The 24,973-nt window shown below is 44.3% G+C and overlaps 1 protein-coding gene across 4 annotated transcripts in view; it reads left to right on the forward strand.

Moving 5' to 3' along the window:
* The window catches only part of LOC141171957 (chymotrypsin inhibitor-like), a 349,651-nt gene that overhangs the window by 41,091 nt on the left and 283,587 nt on the right, over window positions 1-24,973 (forward strand). The window contains exon 1 of one of the 4 annotated variants that reach the window (XM_073655686.1): window positions 17,216-17,594. The exons of 2 other annotated variants lie outside the window; for them this stretch is intronic. The gene's annotated coding sequence lies outside the window, so the exon portion shown is untranslated. Of the gene's footprint in view, window positions 1-17,215; window positions 17,595-24,973 lie in introns of those variants that run through there. One more of the 4 variants, XM_073655689.1, reaches the window with a different exon arrangement.

Below are 24,973 nucleotides of genomic sequence, written 5' to 3' on the forward strand. Positions count from 1 at the left end.
CTTTGGTATGTTCACTAGTTGCTCCTGGCCTAATGGATATGATTAAGTGCATGCAAGAAAGAATAACATCAGACACACACAGTCGGATGTAAGCTCTCCTTGATCAGCTATGGCACAGCTCCAAGTATCCTTTATTCAACTCGAACATAGATTTATATAAACTCTTTATATTGGCTCAGTTAGCCCCAGAATGGGAGTAGCCATATGTATTGATTGGTTTGTCCATGGGTAGATCCATGATGTCATCAGGGTGGGTTGGTCCATGAGGTCATCAGGGTGCGTGATCCATTGGGTCAACAGGGTGGGTTGGTCCATGAGGTCAACAGGGGACGCGGTCCATGAGGTCATCAGGGTGTGTGGTCCACGAGGTCATCAGGGGGAGTGGTCCAAGCGATGTGTCGCTCTGTGATTGGTTAGTCCTTCTTTAGAATTCAGCTTCCTCCCAGAACTTCCTTGTACGACAGGATGTAGTCATAAATAAAGTCTTCACCTTTGCCACATGTACAACAGGATGTAGTCATAGGTCCAGTTGCCATCTTGCATAACAGAGCATGGTGTGATGAAACAGGAAATGGCAGCCATCATTTGATCTAATCAAGCTTAAGTAAGGTGAAATAATACACTTTGTGGGTCTTTTCTCTCAATCTCCTATGTCTTGAGGTTAATTAAGCATTTGATCCTATGGCTCTCCTCAACAGGGGGTGTCTCTACATCATACATCTCCCCGGAGATTCGCAAGAAAAAAGGCATATATTTTTTTGTGGGAAAAAGGGACACTTTGTTGGGACCTGTCCTTCAATTATTAAACAAAAGGAGACTTTATTAACTCTCCATAGTAGGGAGTTGGATAAACAAGGGGTGCATTTGTTGCCAAACTGCAGTTCCCGCATTGTCCTGACAGCTGAGGTGGTGCTAGAGAGCAAAATTGAAAACATTTCTGTGTTTGTTGATAGTGGAGCTGGAGTCAGCATGGTTGATGCTGAGTTTGTGAAAACTCATGGTATTGCTTGCTGTGCTTTAGCTGAACCTATTCCCATCTTTGCCATTGACTCGGCACCACTTGCACAGAAAGCATTTACTCAGATTATACATAATGTTAAACTGATGTTGGAGTCAGTTCATTGTGAAATCATCCCTTGCTATGTTTTGGAGAATCTCCCTACTCCTATTGTTTTAGGTATCCCCTGGCTTGTTAAACATAATCCATTGGTGGATTGGCAAACTGGGGAGATTACTGAATGGGGAGATTACTGCCATGAGAACTGTCTGGATATTTCCCTTGCTACTGTCTCTATGGAAATATTACCTTTTCTGTCTGGCTTTGAGGACAGACATTTTTTCTGAGAGGGGGGTGTCGGGATTTGCCTCCCCATCGTGCTTATGACTGTCCTATTTACCTGACCCCCGGAACTAAACTACCGAAGTCCAGACTGTATAATCTTTATAGCCCTGAGAGACAAGCCATGAAAGATTTCATTGCGGAAAGTCTGGAAAAGGAACATATCAGACCCTTATCTTCGCCCGTGGTGGCAGGGTTCTTGTTTGTGAAGAAAAAAGATGGCGGTCTACGTCTATGTTTAGATTGCCAGGAATTAAATCACATTACCACCCGTGATCCATACCCTCTTCCTCTGAATCCTGATTTTTTCAGCCAGGTTGTGGGAGCTAAGGTATTCTCCAAGTTGGATTTCAGGGGAGCCTATAATCTGGTTAGAATCAGAGAAGGGGACGAATGGAAGACAATGTTCAATACCCTGAAAGGTCATTTCGAGAGTCTGGTTATGCCTATTGACTTGACCAATGCACCTGCGGTATTCCAGAATTTCATAAATTATATTTTTCATCATTTGGTGGGGAGGTTTGTGATGGTCTATCTGGATGACATTTTTGTTTATTCATATGATTTTGAGACACATCGGGGGCATGTTAAGCAGGTGCTCCAGATATTAAGGGATAACAAATTCTATGCCAAACTAGAGAAATGTGTTTTCGTTGTTCAGGAGGTGCAGTTTTTGGGGTACTTCTTGTCATGCTCAGGTTTTCGGATGGATCCGGAGAAGATCCGTGCAGTCCTTGACTGGGAACGTCCCGAGAACCTGAAGGCCCTACGTTTTCTGGGCTTTACTCATTTTTACAGGAAATTCATCCAAAATTAGTCTGTTGTAGTGAAACCCCTTACTGACATGACTAAGAAGGGGTCTGATTTTTCCAAATGGTCGTATGCTTCCCTCCAGGTTTTTTCTTCCTTAAAGAATCATTTTGCCACTGCACCTATACTCAGTCAACCCGATGTTTCCAAACCCTTTATTGTGGAGGTTGATGCTTCGGATGTCGAGGTTGGGGCTGTGTTGTCTCAGGGTTCGTTCCCTGGTAAATGGCGTCCATGCACCTTCTTTTCTAAAAAATTGTCTTCAGCTGAGAGAAATTATGACATGGGTAATAGGGAACTTTTGGCGATCAAATTGGCATTCGAGGAAAGCCGCCACTGGTTGGAGGGGGCTGTCCATCCTATTACTGTTATTACTGACCATAAGAACCTGTCATATCTTCAGTCAGCTAAATGTCTCAACCCCAGGCAAGCCAGATGGTCCCTGTTTTCTACTAGGTTCAATTTTGTTGTCACTTTTAATCCTGGGATCAAAAATGTCAAGGCTGATGCTTTGTCCTGGAGCTTCCTTGGTGGTGGTGACCATGAGAACCCTGCCCCGATATTACAGAAAGGGGTAGTCATTTTGGCTCTTTATCCTCTACTGGAGAGTGAGGTGTTGGAGGCTCAGGGGGATGCCCCTGCCTCCTGACCTTCAGGAAAGATATTTGTACCACCTGATCTGCGCCGTAAAGTCATCAAGGAACATCATAACTCTGTGCTTGCAGGACATCCAGGTGGTAAGGCAACTGCGGACCTCCTCTCTCATGGTTTTTGGTGGCCGGGGTTGCATCGGGACGTAATTTAACATGTAGCTGCTTGTAGAATTTGTGCGCATTCTAAGGTTTCGCATACCCTTCCATCTTGTACTCTTCTTCAGCTACCCATCCCTAGCAGGCCATAGACACACTTGTCCATGGATTTCATTACTGACCTACCAGTTTCTGCAGGCAAAACGGTAGTTTTGGTGGTAGTAGATAGGTTCAGTAAAATGATTCACTTTGTCGCTTTACCTGCACTTCCCAATACTAAGACACTGGCTCAGGTCGTTCATAAATGAGATTGTGAAGCTTCATGGGGTTCCCTCCGATGTGGTGTCTGATCGGGGGACCCAGTTTGTTTCCAAGTTCTGGAAGGCATTCTGTTCTTGACTGGGGGTGCAGCTGTCCTTTTCCTCTGCCTTCCACCCTGAGTCGAATGGTCAGACCGAGCGTGTAAATCAGAACTTGGAGACATACCTCAGGTGTTTCGTCTCCGAAAATCAGGGGGATTGGGCATCCTACTTACCACTGGCAGAATTTGCCATCAATAATCATCGTCAAGAATCCACTGGAAGGAGACCGTTCTTCGGTGCATATGGTTATCATCCACAGTTTTGTACCTTCAGTGGGGGAGGAGCTTCAGGAGTTCCTGAGGAGGAACGGTTTGCTTCGTCACTCTCCTCGGTATGGTAGGGTGTTCTGTGTAATTTAAAAACCATGGGTGACAGGTATAAACATATGGCTGACAGAAAATGCTTGTGAATGTGAATGACTTTGTGTGGTTGTCTACCAAGAACATAAGATTGAAAGTTCCTTCTTGGAAGCTGGGACCTAGGTTTATTGGTCCCTACAAAATAACCGCCGTCATTAATCCAGCAGTGTTTCGTCTTGAACTTCCTTGGTCTCTTAAGGTCCACAATGTATTCCACAGGTCCTTACTCAAAAGGTACGTAGAACCTTTTGAGCCCTCGCTTCTACCGCCACCCCCAGTAATGGTTGATGGTAATCTGGAGTTCGAGAATTCGAGGATTGTAGATTCTTGTCTCCAATGTCGTTCGCTACAATACCAGGTACACTGGAAAGCATATGGTCCAGAGGAGAGGATGTGGGTTTCAGCATCAGAGGTGAACACTCCCAGATTGGTTCCCTTTTGTCACACCTCTTTTCCTGAGAAACCCGGTCCTGAGTGTCCGGAGGCCACTCATAGGGGGGGTTACTGTCACGGGTGTGTCAGAAGTGACAGACAGTCGCCCTGCAGTGGCTTGCAGTAGATCTCGACATTTGGCATTGCAGACTGCTGCCTAAATAGGAAGCTGTCTTTAGGACCCAGCGACTCCCCCCCCCTGGCCCAGGTGTATATATACCTGGTGTGTCCAGGTTGGCGTCACTGGTTATACTCATTTGTAATTGAACCTTGGCTGAAGCAGTACCAAATCCTCTCTGGAGTCTTGAGGCCGTGTGCACTGTTGGAGTACATCTAAAGCGAAGCCGTTATTCCCCTTTCTGTCTTTCCCTCATGTCTTTAGAGTTCTAGCAGAGGTTGACTAGCAGTCATCTCCTTCCATCCCCAGTTGTAGCCTTACACCAGGTTTAGAAGGGTGAGGCACGTGATCGGCGACAGCTGCGGAGGCTGTATAGGGTCGTTAGGGGAAGACAGGATGACGCGAGTCAAGCTTAAGAGGTCACCACTTCCCCCTTTCCCTAGTGTCTAGGCTCCCTTTCCCTTTCCCCTCTGTGTAGCACTCACACCTGGCGTGACAAGATGGTACACACTTTGCTGTTGTCATGATTAGATGGTAGAATATTGTAAGGCTGGGCCTCCCACTGGTCATGCAACTTGCGGTTTCTTCTCTTTTTCTTCAACACTTGTTCACCTTGTGATAGGGGGTTTCCAGCGCATGTTTATTAAAGTCCCTCTCCTGTCTTTGTCTAGCTTGAGCAAGACTCTGTTCTACACATTGCTGAACCTTTTTATACTGCAGTTGTCTTTCTGTGCTCCAATCAGTGTCTTTTTTTAAAAATTCTGTTTATTGTTCTGGCTATGCTGCTTGATAGAGTAGGAACTCGCAAAATCGTGAGGACCCTTGACGTTTGGGTTGCGAGCTTACGTATTTTGGCCAAAATATTAACTAATACCTCATATGATATTTTTACACTTTTTTATCTGCCAGGGCGCAGCCAGGCCCAATAATGGTGACCTTGTGAGTGGGGGCTTTGCACCTCTGCGATGCACGGATATGGTGCCGGGCATCCCGCCTAATCGAATAGGAGGGGCATGTAATAGGATGCTGACCAGGCACGGTGCCCGAGTGTGTGTGAATTGCATCCTATTGCAAGTTTCATCTTGTGCAGTTTTAATGCTAGGCAGTCGCTCCTCCAGTGAGAGGGGATGAGAGTGATTGTTCAATGGGGAGTTCACCTGGCTGTGCATGCATCAGGTAAGCTGGGGCATATCCTGTTGAGCTGGTTCGGATATGATTGTACATTTCTATCAAATCAGGCAATTGGTTCTTTTCTTCCAATGGTAGGATTTGTAATAAATTGATGACCAGATGATTAAATTCTTCGCATAGATCATTGCCTTGTGGGTGGTATGGCATGGTTCTGATCTTTCTACAGCCGTATATGGAGCAAAATTCCTGGAAGACTTCTGCTTCAAAGGCTGGACCTCTGTCTGTCAGCACTTGTTCTGGGTATCCATGAGGTCTACAGAAATACTCTTGGAATGCCTTTGCAGCGGTTCTTGCTGTTTGGTCTTTCACGGGAATGACCACTAGGAAGCGAGAATAATGGTCGACTATTGTTAGAGCATAGTTATACCTTGATCGGCTTGCGATAGTTGCACATGGCCTAGGGCCACTAACTCCAGAGGTTGCTTAGTGATGATGGGCTGGCTGCAAGGGAGCCTTTTGACTGGTGGGATTCTTCCTTCTAAGATTACATGGGCCGCACTCTCTGCACCACTCTTCGATGGACCGTCTCATGCCAAGCCAGAAAAAACGGTCGCGGAGGAGGACTTCTAGCTTTTTCCACCCAAAGTGTCCAGCTTGATTGTGATAAGCTTCTAGGACCATGGGCTCTTCTTGGGACCACCATCTGCCATATCAGGTAATGCGTATGTGGATAAATAGCTCTTTGGACCAATTTGCCTTCATAAGTCAACAGATTCTTTCTCTCCTTCCACAATTATTGGGTGTCTGCAGGTGCATCGGGAGCTGGAGATGAATTTGCTGCACCAAGGAGTTCTCTGACAATGCATATAGCCGAGTCACAGCTCTGTGTCTCTTCCCAACCATGGTGGGGTGGCGGATTAAGGGACACTTCTTTGACAGCTAGATTCCTCCCTGTTACACGGTTGGAGCCCTGGAAGACATCACAGCTGTGGAATGCTGGCATCTCTATCTCCTCCAGGCCTGCCAGATCATCTTCTGAGTAAAGGGGATTCGGCATGCGGGACAAGGCATCTGCGTTTGCATTTTTGACACCAGCTCTGTATTCAATGACAAACTCGTAGTTTATAACCGAGCCATCCATCTTTCTTCCAAGGCACCGAGCCTGGCGGTATCCAGATGTGTCAAGGGATTGTTGTCCGTGTAGATAGTAAATTTGGAGGAGGCCAAATAGTGTTTAAACCTCTCGGTCGCTGCCCAAACGATCGCCAAGAATTCTAGTTTGAAGGAGATATAATTGGCAGAGTTCCTCTCAGTAGGACGAAGCTTCCGACTCACATAGGCAATGACTTTCTCTTTAACATGCTGTTCTTGAGATAGGACAGCCCCTAGACCAATGTTGCTTGCATCGGTGTGGAGGATAAATGGCATATCATAGTCTGGATATGCCAAAATTTCTCATCTGGTGAGTGCTTGCTTTAGTCTCTTGAATGACTCATCCAATCTAGCATCCCACTCTACTGGTGGACTCTTATTCCTTGTCTTTTTGGACTGGCCCACCAGGAGGTCTTGTAGGGGGCTGCCAATTTAGTAAAGTCCTTAATAAAGCGTCTATAGAAGCCCACTAGCCCCATGAATTGTCGGACCTCTCTAATGGTGATGGGTAAATGCCAGTCTCTGATAACAGTCACTTTATCTGGGTCTAGTGCGACTCCCTTTGCGCCAATGACATGAACTAAATACTGTACTTTGGGCTTCAGTAGATGGCATTTAGATGGTTTTACCTTTAAACCGAAGTTGGATAACGCCTCAAAGACCTCTGCCAGGTGTTGCAGGTGTTCTTCATAGGTCCTGGAATATGCAATGACATCATCCAAGTACAGTAGCACCATCTCAAAGTTCTTATGTCCAAGGCAACAATCTATAAGTCTCTGAAATGTCCCGTGTGCATTACACAATCCAAACGGCATACAGTTAAATTCACATAGCCCCATAGTAGTAGTGAAAGCAGTCTTTTCTTTGTCAGCCTCAGCCACGGGAACCTGCCAGTACTCGCTGGTTAGGTCTAGAGTGGAGACGTACCTAGCCAATTTTAAAGCTGCGAGAGACTCCTCTATGCGCAGTAGGGGGTAAGCGGTCTTTGTGGGTGATTTTGTTAACCTTTCTGTAATCTACGCACATGCGCATTGTACCGTCTTTTTTTCTAACTATCACCAGCGGAGCTGCCCAAGGACTGCAGCTGTCCCTGATTACCCCTGCTTGTTTAATTTCTTTTAGCATACTTTTTGCACACTGATAATGAGCGGAAGGTATGGGACGGTATCTTTCTTTGATAGGTGGATGATCTGCGGTGGGGATATTATGTTGGATGCCCTTTACCTGCCCTCTATATAATATATGAGTTTCACTTTTTGGATTGAAAAAGTGAAATAAATTAACTTGTTGATGATATTCTAATTCATGAGAAGCACCTGTATCATATAGAGTCATTACAAACAGAGTGATCTATTTCAAGTGTTTATTCCTGTTAATGTTGATGATTATGGCTTACAGCCAATGAAAACACAAAAGTCATTATCTCAGTAAATTAGAATACTTTATAACAACAGCTTGAAAAATGATTTTAAAATTTGAAATGTCCTACTGAAATGTATGTTCAGTAAATGCACTCAATGCTTGGCCGGGGCTCCTTAGGCATCAATTACTGCATCAATGCGGCAATGTGGCATGGAGGCGATCAGCCTGTGGCACTGCTGAAGTGTTATGGAGGCCCAGGTTGCTGTGATAGCAGCCTTCAGCTCGTCTGCATTGTTGGCTCTGGGGTCTCTCATCTTCCTCTTGACAATACCCCATAGATTCTCTATAATAGATTCTCTATGGGGTTAAGGTCAGGCGAGTTTGCTGTCAATCAAGCACAGTGATACTGTTGTGTGTAAACCAGGTATTGGTACTTTTGGCAGTGTGGACAGGGGCCAAGTCCTGCTGGAGAATGACATTTCCATCTCCATAAAGCTTGTCGGCAGAGAGAAGCATGAAGTGCTCTAAAGTGTCCTGGTAGACGGCTGAGCTGACTTTGATCTTGATAAAGCACAATGGACCTACACCAGCAGATGACATGGCTCCTCAAACCATCACTGATTGTGGAAGCTTCACACTAGACCTCCAGCAGCTTGGATTGTGGCCTCTCCACTCTTCCTCCAGACTCTGGGACCTTGTGGAGTGTGTCAATGACTGCCTTCTGGACATCTGTCAAGTCAGCAGTCTTCCCCATGATTGTGGAGCCTACTGAAACAGACTAAGGGACCTTTTTAAATGCTTAGGAAGCCTTTGCAGGTGTTTTTGTTAATTATTCTAATTTACTGAGATAATGACTTTTGTGTTTTCATTGGCTGTAAGCCATAATCATCAACATTAACAGAAATAAACACGTGAAATAGATCCCTCTGTGTGTAATGACTCTATATAATATAGGAGTTTCACTTTTTGGATTGAAGAACTGAAATAAATTAACTTTTTGATGATATTCTAATTTTGTGAGATGCACCGGTATATAAAGCATAGTTAGCGGCAATATGGGAGCCGCAGCGGCGGCCCCACTAGGGTTGCTGGGACTTGACATTTCTGAACTTGTTAACCCCTGCAGGGGTGTGAGTCACCTCTCCTTTTGATTTAGGTCTTTACTCCATTGATGCACTTTCTAGTGGGATCCCGGGTAGCTGGACCTTGAGCGGTGTGAGCTAGCAGTGCTCCACCCACCACGAGTCCCGCCACTGCATGCACAGCTGATAACCAGAACCTCTTTACTTTTGCAGGGATGTGAAACAAAACAACGGTTCCTCAGAAGAGTTAGGGTCCTTAGGCACACAGGATCCTGTTTGTGACGCCAGGAAAGAGACTGTACCGACCCGGCAGGGCCGCTGCGGTGGTGGTACTGGTGCACGGCGATCCGAGTGCTGGTATGGACAGACCAGGGGTGCATATAAGTCTTTATCAATTGTAGGGTTTAAGAATAAAATAATAAAAAGCTTTGTGACGCCAGTTGGGATGTTGGGCCTGGTATGGCCGGGCACTGATGAGGAACCCTGGGAGTTAGGTGGTGATGAGCAGTGGCAGGTGGTTAACCCTTCCCAACCAGGACTGGCTCCCAGGGGAGAGGGAGCAGGAATGGCGCAGCAGAAAATAACCAGCTTCAGACAGGGTGATAACTAGTTTGTACCTTTTACTGGGATTCAGCACACAGCTCCAATAGCTTCTGTACAATTCACATACAGAGGTTTGGACAGACCTGCATGGTGAGGGTTCAGACTCTCTGCTGTACGGTTGTGCAGCCTCCCTGCTGCTAATTATACCTATTTTATTTAGATGCACTTGCTTTTTATTTATTTACAGCAGGGTTTATTTTCATTTTGCTTCTTGTAGGTTTTTCTGATTTATGGCCATTGTGAAACATGCACTTATGTGTTGCATGTATACCAGCTTAAACCAAGCTCAAATTTTGTGTTTTTTCTTTGTATATTTTGCATTCTGTGCAAACCTGGGTGTGGCCTTCCTTCCTAGAGCTGGATAATACATTTAAAAGGTTCCCTTGGCTTGTGTTCCCACTTTGGGACCGGAGCCTCAGTCTGCCCTTATTCACACAGAGGTCAACTTTGACACATGGTAAGGTTTTTAATATTAGACAGAGTAGGTTCTTTCCCGAATGGGTTCACCTTGTCGTTGGTGGGATAGCTTTCATACTATTTTTGATCAAAAACAGTGTTACTAAGAACCCTATTTTATTTAAATGCACTTGCTTTTAATTTATTTACAGCAGGGTTTATTTTCATTTTGCTTCTTGTAGGTTTTTCTACTTATACCTCTGGTAGACGATTCAATGGATCCCCAGGGGTCCAAGGTAAACAGTTACTGAATCTGTGATCCCTTCCAGCGAGCAGGCAACATGAATCCTGTCAGAACACTTACTTTCTCTTGCAGCAGTGTCTTTGACTCCATGCGGTTGCTGAGCTCCTGGGTAAACACTTCACTGCTTGTTATATGAAGACCGAGCAGACTCACAGTTTATCACAGACTCTGGAAGTCTCTGTGCTCCAGGGACTGGACCCTGCCTTGTGCAGCTTGACCTTGCAGAGAGAGCATGTCTCAGCATCCAGGACCTCCATGATGCTACTTGTTTCCCTCACCCACTACAACTCACACTGAAGCACCTCCTCCCCTCTCTAAGGGATCGTGCACAACTTCCTGGTTTAGTCAAAAGTGTACAGTCCTTCAGTAAGGGATCGGGTAACAATATGTGTATGCAATGAAAACAGCAGAGAACTTATCCATCACCATTGCTGGAAATACATATGAATTATATTACAGATGCAGGAATTTTGTGGCGCTATAGACACGGGCACCACATTATCATATTAGTCCTGGTAATCCACAAAAAAGCCTAATAGATGGATAGTTTCATGGGTGAACCTGCCTCACATTATGGTTTGTCCCTTGGTTGCATTCAGGAGCCCACCTCCATGCTTCTTGTTTGCTGAGTTACAGTGCGCTCCTTCTTGATTGACAGTTCACACAAACAGCATCATTGCACCACTGGCCCAAACTGTGCGCTCTCCGATACTTTGACTCTGCAAAGAGGTGCAGGGATTCCTGCTTACAGTATCAGTAGAGAAGAATTTGTAAGCACTGCCCGTACTGTCCAGTATCCTTGGCAATGAGCAGAAAACAATTAATATTCTAACTATTCTGCTTGAATCCCTGTGCCGCATGTTTGGCGCTTGTTACACAGCCAATAAGCATGCAGGGATCGCCTGCCAGTCACTGTAAAGCCGTAGCCATCTTGGTAGTGACATTACTGTGATTGGCTGGCCGTATGACATCATCAGGGATTATAAAAGAACAGGTGCCACCACGCTCTGCACACTGACGCAATTCAACAGCTCTGTGACATTTTGTATCGGAAGGAGAGAGCGCGTGTCCAGGCGTGTGTGCACAGTTAAACGATTGATACTGGTGCTGAAGCTGAACCAACATACTAACAGGCTTGTCAGGGCTAATCCTGTACTTTGCTCTTTGTATAGCATACATTCTGCATTTAATGCAGGGAGAGAGTGTTGCAGGAGCAGGGACAGTAGCTGAATACAGTCTCTAGGCAGGGATTAGTGCTTTGCAGTCCGTTGCTAAATATATAGCTGCAGCAGTAGATTTTTTTTTTGTGTGAAGAAATTTAATATATTGTGATCCATCGAGTATTACTTGCGTTGTGGTACATTTCTTTGGCATATACAGTTAGGTCCATATATAATTGGACAGAGACAACATTTTTCTAATTTTGGTTCTAGATATTACCACAATGAATTTTAAACAAAACAATTCAGATGTAGTTGAAGTTCAGACTTTCAGCTTTCATTTGAGGGTATCCACATTAAAATTGGATGAAGGGTTTAGGAGTTTCAGCTCCTTAACATGTGCCACCCTGTTTTTAAAGGGACCAAAAGTAATTGGACAGATTAAATAATTGTAAATAAAATGTTCATTTCTGCTACTTGGTTGAAAACCCTATGTTGGCAATGACTGCCTGAAGTCTTGAACTCATGGACATCACCAGACGCTGTGTTTCCTCCTTTTTGATGCTCTGCCAGGCCTTCACTGTGATGGTTTTCAGTAGCTGTTTGTTTGTGGGCCTTTCTGTCTGAAGTTTAATCTTTAACAAGTGAAATGCATGCTCAATTGGGTTGAGATCAGGTGACTGACTTGGCCATTCAAGAATATTCCACTTCTTTGCTTTAATAAACTCCTGGGTTGCATTGGCTTTATGTTTTGGGTCATTGTCCATCTGTAGTATGAAACGACGACCAATCAGTTTGGCTGCATTTGGCTGGATCTGAGCACACAGTATGGCTCTGAATACATCAGAATTCATTCGGCTGCTTCTGTCCTGTGTCACATCATCAATAAACACTAGTGACCCAGTGCCACTGGCAGCCATGCATGCCCAAGCCATCACACTGCCTCTGCCGTGTTTTACAGATGATGTGGTGTGCTTTGGATCATGAGCTGTACCACGCCTTCGCCATACTTTTCTCTTTCCATCATTCTGGTAGAGGTTGATGTTGGTTTCATCTGTCCAAAGAATGTTCTTCCAGAACTGTGCTGGCTTTTTTAGATGTTTTTTAGCAAAGTCCAGTCTAGCCTTTTTCTTCTTGATGCTTATGAGTGGCTTGCACCGTGCAGTGAACCCTCTGTATTTACTTTCATGCAGTCTTCTCTTTGTGGTAGATTTGGATATTGATACGCCTACCTCCTGGAGAGTGTTGTTCACTTGGTTGGCTGTTGTGAAGGGGTTTCTCTTCACCATGGAGATTATTCTGCGATCATCCACCACTGTTGTCTTCCGTGGGCGCCCAGGTCTTTTTGCATTGATGAGTTCACCTGTGCTTTCTTTCTTTCTCAGGATGTACCAAACTGTAGATTTTGCCACTCTTAATATTGTAGCAATTTCTCGGATGGTTTTTTTCTGTTTTTGCAGCTTAAGGATGGCTTGTTTCACCTGCATGGGGAGCTCCTTTGACCGCATGTTTACTTCACAGCAAAACCTTCCAAATGCAAGCACCACACCTCAAATCAACTCCAGGCCTTTTATCTGCTTAATTGAGAATGACATAACGAAGGGATTGCCCACACCTGTCCATGAAATAGCCTTGGAGTCAATTGTCCAATTACTTTTGGTCCCTTTAAAAAGAATCCCGAGGGAGTGACCGGAGGAATATTAGAGCCAGAGGAAACTGGCGCAACAGCAAAATTGGCAAGAGCCTGTTGTCTAGATTAGACCGTTTTCCCAGAACCACCAAATCCTGAAACAGGTCTCAGCCTTCACCGCTGGGGTTCTTACGGACTGTGGACAGGAGAGCCAGGATCCAGGAATTTGTGAGCGGACTGCGGGGTCTAGGCTGGTCGGAAGAGACAAGGAGGCGAGCCAGGACACGGTCTGGAAAAATGCTATTGGGCCCGCTAACCACAAGGTACCGACAGTTGGCATCCCAGGTGTAGGTCGTTACAGACGACCGGCATTGGAGAAGTTGACCATCTAAGAGTTTGAGACCTGCTATCACATCTCATTCAACCAGAGTGCAGAAGAGACGGAACACTTGTCTCGAAGGCTGCAAGAGCTGATGGTTGGAACCAGGGTCACAATCCACAAAATGGAGGGGCAACATCGCTGGTATGCAGTGGGTGTGATCCGAGAAGGAAGGGAGCAGGATGAACCCTTCTTTAGGAAGGAACGGGCCTGGAAGAGGCTCCTTGAGGCGGCTCGAGACGGGGCTACTACCACCCCCAAGAGATCGTACTGTCCTTGGGATTCTTCACTGCCTATGCGGGAGCAGGTGATGGTTCAGGTGACAGAGGGGGCTGTTGCCCATTTCTACATGTCGGTGGCTCCGTCACGACTGAAAGCCAGGTCACTTACAGCAGCCCAGGCACCTGGGAATCGGGCTCCAGGAAGCAGGTGGAGGCATTCCCCCCAGCCTCCCTAGGAAGGAGAAGAAGAAACGGACACCTGAAGGGGATTACTGTGTTACCCTCCTTATAATTTTTTCCTGACTTTGTATTTTGTGCAAAGCCTTTATGAGTTTGAATGAGGCCCAACAGTTGTTGCCTTTCAGAGGTCTATGGATGACTGTTGTAGTGGGTGAGACCAAAAACTTGGCATGGTTCCCCTCCTTCCTCCATGCAGGGGCACCGAAGTACTCACTGCTCCAGCTGCGGCTTCGGTATCTGTACGTTGTGGCCGTATCGGCAGTACCTGAACAGTTTCATGAGATGTGTGTCTGTACCTGTCCCAGTGGCTGTCTTGTCTGCTATCCAGAAACTGCATAGTCTGTTATTGTCCCAAGATGCTGTCCTGTACTGTCTAGGACTCTCTATCCAAATTATTGTCTCTGATCCTCAGGGTCAGCTGCAACCAGATGCCACCCTGGTGTGGTACCTGGCAGCTACATGCCACATGACCTCACCACTAAAGACTCCAGTGAACACCGAGGTAGCTGCTTAGTTACACCCCTCCATGGAAAGTCTGGTTCGTGGCACAGTGGGTCCACGAACCATGTGCGCCATCTTCGTGTGTGGCAACCATCCTTATAATTTTTTCCTTGCTTTAAACATTCTGCAAAGCCTTTATGAGTGTACGAGTACATCAACTACGCTTTCAAAATATTTCCAATAATTTTTTTTTCTGCATTCAATTAGTCATCCAAACAGTGTAACATGCATAGTGGGTGACAAAGCGACAAATATGGCAGAATCCCTACAAGACTACCGAGGAAGTGACCAGAGGCATATCGGAGCCAGACCAAGCTGGCGCAACAGCAAAGATGGCAGGAGCTTGTGGTCCAGAAATGTCTGCTTTCCCAGAACCAAGGCCTGAACCCAGGCCGCAGCCTTCATCGCTGGGGTTCTTGTGGACTGTGGACAGGGGAGCCAGGATCCAGTAACTGGTGAGCAGACTGCGGGGTCTTGGCTGGTCGGAAGAGATAAGGAGGCGAGCCAGGACCAGGGCTGGAGAAATGTGGGACCACTAGCCACAAGGTACCAATAGTTGGCATCCCGGGGGGGAAATCGTACAGACGACCGGCAGCGAAGATGGGGGTCCATAGAAGAGTTTGGGACCCATCATCACATCTCGATCAACCAGAGGGCAGTAGAGACAGAACAGTTGCTTCGAAGGCTGTAAGAGCTGACAGCTGAAACCAGGGTCACATTCTTCAAAATGGAGGGTCAACATCGCTGGTATGCGGTGAGTGTGATCCTTGAAGGAAGGGAGCAGGAAAAACCCTTCTTAAGAAATGAACGGACCTGGGAGAGACTCCTTGAGGCGGCTTGAGATGGGGCTACCACCATCTAGACATTGGCCTGTCCTTGGGGTTCCCCACCTCCTATGCGTGAGCAGGTGATGGTGCAGGGGATACATTTTGTCGGGGGCTCTGGCAGTACCTGAAGCTGGGTCACTTACAGCCCAGGCAACTGGGAATTAGGCTCCAGGAAGCAGGTGGAGGCAGTTCTCCCAGTCTCCCGAGGAAGTGGAAGAAGAAGCGGACACCTGAAGAGGAATACCGTATTACCCTCCTTATAAGTTTTTCCTGACTTTGCACTTTCTGTAAAGTCTTTATGATTGTAGGAGTACATCAACTATACTTTCAAAATATTTACGTTCAATTTTTTTTTCTGGATTCAATTAGTCATCCATACAGTTTAACGTGCTTTGTGCAAAATTACGGTGGTTTAAAATTTTTAAAGCCGCCTGGCCTGTTATAGTTGACAAAATATTTTTGTTCCAAAAATTAACTATTGCCATATATACTGTACAACTTGGTTTGTGTGGAATTTTGTTAGTTTGAAATAAAAACAAAAATTTTCCTGGTACAGGTGTAGAAATTTGGTCCTTTCGTACTCTGCCCTCAGCCGCCACTATTTCTCCCAGTATGGCGTCCGCTCCCTGTACCATCACATGTCCAGGAACATCACCAGTGCCCTTACCAATGCACTTACTGGGATTGTCCAATTAACGACCGACACGTGGACAATCGCTTGTGGCCAGGGATGCTACATTTTCTTGATGGCACACTGGGTGAACATTGTGGATGCTGGGTCTCAATCCCATCCTGGCACGGCACATGTGCTCCCGACATCGAGGAATGCTGGCCAAACATTGATCAGGGTTTCCTCCACCTCCTACACCAGTTCATGCACCCCCTCCTGCTCCTCCTCATCCTCCATCTCTGATGTTCTATTTCAGAGCATGTCGTCCACATCAGCCGGAAGCTGGAAGCTCTGCAGTACTGCCTTAGTGAAGCGGCAACAGGCTCTGCTGAAGCTAATTTGTCTAGCAGACCAAAGTTACACCACGTTAGAGTTATTGAAAGGAATAACGAAGCAGAGAGATCTGTGTCTCTCACCGCTGAACCTCCATGTCCTGGTTTGACATCAATGCTGGGAATCATCTAGAACTTTCTGGTCTCTGCTTTACCCTATATTTTTCTGCAAATTATTATAAATTACACATGTAATCCTTGAATAGGGCACGTTGAGTGCAGTGGATGCCAAGAAGAAACTATCAGCATCAGACATCGGCACTTCTCATCCAGAACTGTGCCCGGTCCATCTCCAAGTACCTTTTGATTGTGGCGATGGAGGGGACAGAGGAAATACTGATTGGTGACCAAGGATCTGGGATTGGAGAACCAGAATGCCAAGAGAGGAAGAGAATGTGGCCACTTCAGAGTGAAAAGAGTCCTACACTGCCGGACAGAGAAGAGACACAGAGAAGGTCTTGAAAGCCTCCCAGCTCAGTCCTAGTGAAGAGAACCCTGAAGTTACAGAGGACAGGCACTGTGAGGTAGTAAATGTAGGAGAAGTTTGGAGGTTCCAACATCCGCAGAGAAAACTTTCAAACTTATGTCACATAAGTCACATAGAATGGCTGCAGATTTTCGTGATAACACTGGACAAACCCCTTAAGCTACTTGCTGTTACAGTGCTATGATTGAGAGCCCTATATGGGTGTCGAAATGCATAAGAAAAGTGTTTCTGGATTATTTTAGTTCAATCTTTATACTTTTTACAGCAGTTACACTAAAATTAAGTTTTAAAGCTGGAACCTCTAATCTTGTGCTATTATTTGGGAATAGGCGCACACTTTTTGTCCGTGCACCGCACTTGTGAAGCTGATTATCTACCTTGGGATTGGTGAGCGGATGTAGATATTTTCTCTTCCTTTTTCTACTATAAGGTGGTAACCAGGTATCAAGATGTTCATGATGGTCAGACAGGGAACGTTTGGAAGTTATCAGGCACCAAATACTAAGAAGACATAGATAATCTGATACACAAGTATACACAGCCGGATCCGGATACAGGAACAAGAAGAACAAATATTCAGCACCTGGAAATCCTGAGCAGGAACGGCTGAGGAGACAGGAGACACTTGGCTTCATTCACAGATAATAATCATCACGCCTGGGGCGTTAATAAATCTGCACAGAGCAAATAAGTAGGTGCATTATGTACATCAGCTCCAATAGGATAGAAAGTAACAACGTCAACATAAAGAAAGAATCAATTCTGCTCAGGTGCCCAACCCAGAAACAAGGCCGGTGCCCTACCAGATTGCTGCGCTGCCCGTCCTTGGCACTGCCCACCTACAAGCAGCAGGACATATAATCCATTGCTCGTCACATCATTTATCTACAGCTCTTCTGCGTCCTTGGAGATCGTCATCACCTGCGGGATCTCTCTGCATCTCATCTCGTAAGATATAGAATTACAATAGATGAATCCGCAATGATGTCGGCTTTGTACTTTACTTATCAGATCACCATTATACAACACGTAGTATTATAGTGCGCGGTCTATTATTATAATGTAATCATATATAATCTGATGTGTGTCGCAATAAGTTTCTAATGTAAATGTCTATGACCGCACCTAAATAGGAATAAACTTATATAAGACGATCACAACTGCAGCAAAACAAATTATGCTTTTGTAATAATTTAATTTCTCTATTTTAAGAAATTTGTAGACACAAGCATGGGATATCCTGTACTGATCCTGAGTTACATCCTGTATTATACTCCAGAGCTGCACTCACTATTCTGCTGGCGCAGTCACTGTGTACATACATTACATTACTGATCCTGAGTTATATCCTGTATTATACTCCAGAGCTGCACTCACTATTCTGCTGGTACAGTCACTGTGTACATACATTACATTACTGATCCTGAGTTACCTCCTGTATTATACTCCAGAGCTGCACTCACTATTCTGCTGGTGTAGTCACTGTGTACATACATTACATTACTGATCCTGAGTTACATCCTGTATTATACACCAGAGCTGCACTCACTATTCTGCTGGTGCAGTCACTGTGTACATACATTACATTACTGATCCTGAGTTACATCCTGTATTATACTCCAGAGCTGCACTCACTATTCTGCTGGTGGAGTCACTGTGTACATACATTACATTACTGATCCTGAGTTACCTCTTGTATTATACCTCAGAGCTGTACTCACTATTCTGCTGGTGTAGTCACTGTGTACATACATTACATTACTGATCCTGTACTGATCCTGAGTTACATCCTGTATTATACTCCAGAGCTGCACTTACTATTCTGCTGGTGTAGTCACTGTGTACATACATTACATTACTGATCCTGAGTTACATCCTGTATTATACTCCAGAGCTGCACTCACTATTCTGCTGGTGTAGTCACTGTGTACATACATTACATTACTGATCCTGAGTTACATCCTGTATTATACACCAGAGCTGCACTCACTATTCTGCTGGTGCAGTCACTGTGTACATACATTACATTACTGATCCTGAGTTACATCCTGTATTATACACCAGAGCTGCACTCACTATTCTGCTGGTGGAGTCACTGTATACATACATTACATTACTGATCCTGAGTTACATCCTGTATTATACTCCAGAGCTGCACTCACTATTCTGCTGGTGGAGTCACTGTGTACATACATTACATTACTGATCCTGAGTTACCTCTTGTATTATACCTCAGAGCTGTACTCACTATTCTGCTGGTGTAGTCACTGTGTACATACATTACATTACTGATCCTGTACTGATCCTGAGTTACATCCTGTATTATACTCCAGAGCTGCACTTACTATTCTGCTGGTGTAGTCACTGTGTACATACATTACATTACTGATCCTGAGTTACATCCTGCTTTATACTCCAGAGCTGCACTCACTATTCTGCTGGTGCTGTCACTGTGTACATACATTACATACATTACATTACTGATCCTGAGTTACCTCCTGTATTATACTCCAGAGCTGTACTCACTATTCTGCTGGTGTAGTCACTGTGTACATACATTACATTACTGATCCTGAGTTACATCCTGCATTATACTCCAGAGCTGCACTCACTATTCTGCTGGTGCAGTCACTGTGTACCTACATTACATTACTGATCCTGAGTTACATCCTATATTATACTCCAGAGCTGCACTCACTATTCTTCTGGTAGAGTCACTGTGTACATACATTACATTACTGATCCTGTATTATACTCCAGAGCATCACTCACTATTCTGCTGGTGGAGTCACTGTGTACATACATTACATTACTGATCCTGTATTATAACCCAGAGCTGCATTCACTATTCTGCTGGTGCAGTCACTGTGTACATACATTACTGATCCTGTATTATACTCCAGAGCTGCACTCACTATTCTGCTGGTGCAGTTACTGTGTACATACATTACATTACTGATCCTGAGTTACCTCCTGCATTATACTCCAGAGCTGTACTCACTATTCTGCTGGTGTAGTCACTGTGTACATACATTACATTACTGATCCTGAGTTACATCCTGTATTATACCCCAGAGCTGCACTCACTATTCTGCTGGTGCAGTCACTGTGTACATACATTACATTACTGATCCTGAATTATACTCCAGAGCTGCACTCACTATTCTGCTGGTGCAATCACTGTGTACATACATTACATTACTGATCCTGAGTTACATCCTGTATTATACTCCAGAGCTGTACTCACTATTCTGCTGGTGCAGTCACTGTGTACATACATTACATTACTGATCCTGAGTTACATCCTGTATTATACTCCAGAGCTGCACTCACTATTCTGCTGGTGCAGTCACTGTGTACATACATTACATTACTGATCCTGAGTTACATCCTGTATTATACTCCAGAGCTGTACTCACTATTCTGCTGGTGTAGTCACTGTGTACATACATTACATTACTGATCCTGAGTTACATCCTGTATTATACCCCAGAGCTGCAATCACTATTCTGCTGGTGCAGTCACTGTGTACATACATTACATTACTGAACCTGAATTATACTCCAGAGCTGCACTCACTATTCTGCTGGTGCAGTCACTGTGTACATACATTACATTACGGATCCTGAGTTACATCCTGTATTATACTCCAGAGCTGTACTCACTATTCTGCTGGTGCAGTCACTGTGTACATACATTACATTACTGATCCTGAGTTACATCCTGTATTATACTCCAGAGCTGCACTCACTATTCTGCTGGTGCAGTCACTGTGTACATACATTACATTACTGATCCTGAGTTACATCCTGTATTATACTCCAGAGCTGCACTCACTATTCTGCTGGTGCAGTCACTGTGTTCATACATTACATTACTGATCCTGAGTTACATCCTGTATTATACTCCAGAGCTGTACTCACTATTCTGCTGGTGTAGTCACTGTGTACATACATTACATTACTGATCCTGAGTTACATCCTGTATTATACCCCAGAGCTGCACTCACTATTCTGCTGGTGCAGTCACTGTGTACATACATTACATTACTGAACCTGAATTATACTCCAGAGCTGCACTCACTATTCTGCTGGTGCAGTCACTGTGTACATACATTACATTACTGATCCTGAGTTACATCCTGTATTATACTCCAGAGCTCTACTCACTATTCTGCTGGTGCAGTCACTGTGTACATTCATTACATTACTGATCCTGAGTTACATCCTGTATTATACTCCAGAGCTGCACTCACTATTCTGGTGGTGCAGTCACTGTGTACATACATTACATTACTGATCCTGAGTTACATCCTGTATTATACTCCAGAGCTGCACTCACTTTTCTGCTGGTGCAGTCACTGTGTACATACATTACATTACTGATCCTGAGTTACATCCTGTATTATACTCCAGAGCTGCATTCACTATTCTGCTGGAGTCACTGTGTACGTACATTACATTACTGATCCTGAGTTACATCCTGTATTATACTCCAGAGCTGCACTCACTATTCTGCTGGAGTCAATGTGTACATACATTACATTACTGATCCTGAGTTATATCCTGTATTATACTCCAGAGCTGCACTCACTATTCTGCTGGAGTCACTGTGTACATACATTACATTACTGATCCTGAGTTACATCCTGTATTATACTCCAGAGCTGCACTCACTATTCTGCTGGAGTCACTGTGTACATACATTACATTACTGATCCTGAGTTACACCCTGTATTATAGTCCAGAGCTGCATTCACTATTCTGCTGGAGTCACTGTGTACATACATTACATTACTGATCCTGAGTTACATCTTTATTATACTCCAGAGCTGCACTCACTATTCTGCTGGAGTCACTGTGTACATACATTACATTACTGATCCTGAGTTACATCCTGTATTATACTCCAGAGCTGCACTCACTATTCTGCTGGTGCAGTCACTGTGTACATACATTACATTACTGATCCTGAGTTACATCCTGTATTATACTCCAGAGCTGCACTCACTATTCTCCTGGTGCAGTCACTGTGTACAAACATTACATTACTGATCCTGAGTTACATCCTGTATTATACTCCAGAGCTGCACTCACTATTCAGCTGGTGCAGTCACTGTGTACATACATTACTTTACTGATCCTGAGTTACATCCTGTATTATACACCAGAGCTGCACTCACTATTCTGCTGGTGCAGTCACAGTGTACATACATTACATTACTGATCCTGAGTTACATCCTGTATTATACACCAGAGCTGCACTCACTATTCTGCTGGTGGAGTCACTGTATACATACATTACATTACTGATCCTGAGTTACATCCTGTATTATATTCCAGAGCTGCACTCACTATTCTGCTGGTGGAGTCACTGTGTACATACATTACATCACTGATCCTGAGTTACCTCTTGTATTATACCTCAGAGCTGTACTCACTATTCTGCTGGTGTAGTCACTGTGTACATACATTACATTACTGATCCTGTACTGATCCTGAGTTACATCCTGTATTATACTCCAGAGCTGCACTTACTATTCTGCTGGTGTAGTCACTGTGTACATACATTACATTACTGATCCTGAGTTACATCCTGTATTATACTCCAGAGCTGCACTTACTATTCTGCTGGTGTAGTCACTGTGTACATACATTACATTACTGATCCTGAGTTACCTCCTGTAATATACTCCAGAGCTGTACTCACTATTCTGCTGGTGTAGTCACTGTGTACATACATTACATTACTGATCCTGAGTTACATCCTGTATTATACCCCAGAGCTGCAATCACTATTCTGCTGGTGCAGTCACTGTGTACATACATTACATTAATGATCCTGAGTTACATCCTGTATTATACCCCAGAGCTGCACTCACTATTCTGCTGGTACAGTCACTGTGTACATACATTACATTACTGATCCTGAGTTACATCCTGTATTATACTCCAGAGTAGCACTCACTATTCTGCTGGTGCAGTCACTGTGAACATACATTACATTACTGATCCTGAGTTACCTCCTGTATTATACTCCAGAGCTGCACTCACTATTCTGCTGGAGCAGTCACAGTGTACATACATTACATTACTGATCCTGAGTTACATCCTGTATTATACTCCAGAGCTGCACTCACTATTCTGCTGGTGCAGTCACTGTGTACATACATTACATTACTGATCCTGAGTTACATCCTGTATTATACCCCAGAGCTGCACTCACTATTCTGCTGGTACAGTCACTGTGTACATACATTACATTACTGATCCTGAGTTACCTCCTGTATTATACTCCAGAGCTGCACTCACTATTCTGCTGGTGCAGTCACTGTGTACATACATTACATTACTGATCCTGAGTTACATCCTGTATTATACTCCAGAGCTGCACTCACTATTCTGCTGGTGCAGTCACTGTGTACATACATTACATTACTGATCCTGAGTTACATCCTGTATTATACTCCAGAGCTGCACTCACTATTCTGCTGGTGCAGTCACTGTGTACATACATTACATTACTGATCCTGAGTTACATCCTGTATTATACTCCAGAGCTGCACTCACTATTCTGCTGTTGTAGTCACTGTGTACATACATTACATTACTGATCCTGAGTTACATCCTGTATTATACCCCAGAGCTGCACTCACTATTCTGCTGGTGCAGTCACTGTGTACATACATTACATTACTGAACCTGAATTATACTCCAGAGCTGCACTCACTATTCTGCTGGTGCAGTCACTGTGTACATACATTACATTACTGATCCTGAGTTACATCCTGTATTATACTCCAGAGCTGTACTCACTATTCTGCTGGTGCAGTCACTGTGTACATACATTACATTACTGATCCTGAGTTACATCCTGTATTATACTCCAGAGCTGCACTCACTATTCTGCTGGTGCAGTCACTGTGTACATACATTACATTACTGATCCTGAGTTACATCCTGTATTATACTCCAGAGCTGCACTCACTATTCTGCTGGTGCAGTCACTGTGTACATACATTACATTACTGATCCTGAGTTACATCCTGTATTATACTCCAGAGCTGCATTCACTATTCTGCTGGAGTCACTGTGTACGTACATTACATTACTGATTCTGAGTTATATCCTGTATTATACTCCAGAGCTGCACTCACTATTCTGCTGGAGTCACTGTGTACATACATTACATTACTGATCCTGAGTTACATCCTGTATTATACTCCAGAGCTGCACTCACTATTCTGCTGGAGTCACTGTGTACATACATTACATTACTGATCCTGAGTTACACCCTGTATTATAGTCCAGAGCTGCATTCACTATTCTGCTGGAGTCACTGTGTAAATACATTACATTACTGATCCTGAGTTACATCTTTATTATACTCCAGAGCTGCACTCACTATTCTGCTGGAGTCACTGTGTACATACATTACATTAGTGATCCTGAGTTACATCCTGTATTATACTCCAGAGCTGCACTCACTATTCTCCTGGTGCAGTCACTGTGTACAAACATTACATTACTGATCCCGAGTTACATCCTGTATTATACTCCAGAGCTGCACTCATTATTCAGCTGGTGCAGTCACTGTGTACATACATTACTTTCCTGATCCTGAGTTACATCCTGTATTATACTCCAGAGCTGCACTCTCTATTCTTCTGGTGCAGTCACTGTGTACATACATTACATTACTGATCCTGAGTTACATCCTGTAATATACTCCAGAGCTGCACTCACTATTCTGCTGGTGCAGTCACTGTGTACATACATTACATTACTGATCCTGAGTTACATCCTGTATTATACTCCAGAGCTGCACTCACTATTCTGCTGGTGCAGTCACTGTGTACATACATTACATTACTGATCCTGAGTTACATCCTGTATTATACTCCAGAGCTGCACTCACTATTCTGCTTGTGCAGTCACTGTGTACATACATTACATTACTGATCGTGAGTTACATCCTGTATTATACTCCAGAGCTGCACTCACTATTCTGCTTGTGCAGTCACTGTGTACATACATTACATTACTGATCCTGAGTTACATCCTGTATTATACTACAGAGCTGCACTCACTATTCTGCTGGTGCAGTCACTGTGTACATACATTACATTACTGATCCTGAGTTACATCCTGTATTATACTCCAGAGCTGCACTCACTATTCTGCTTGTGCAGTCACTGTGTACATACATTACATTACTGATCCTGAGTTACATCCTGTATTATACTCCAGAGCTGCACTCACTATTCTGCTTGTGCAGTCACTGTGTACATACATTACATTACTGATCCTGAGTTACATCCTGTATTA

The sequence above is a fragment of the Phyllobates terribilis genome, unplaced genomic scaffold (assembly GCF_046119375.1).
Source record: "Phyllobates terribilis strain yellow unplaced genomic scaffold, ASM4611937v1 Scaffold_12__6_contigs__length_324123572, whole genome shotgun sequence".
Lineage (NCBI taxonomy): Eukaryota > Metazoa > Chordata > Amphibia > Anura > Dendrobatidae > Phyllobates > Phyllobates terribilis.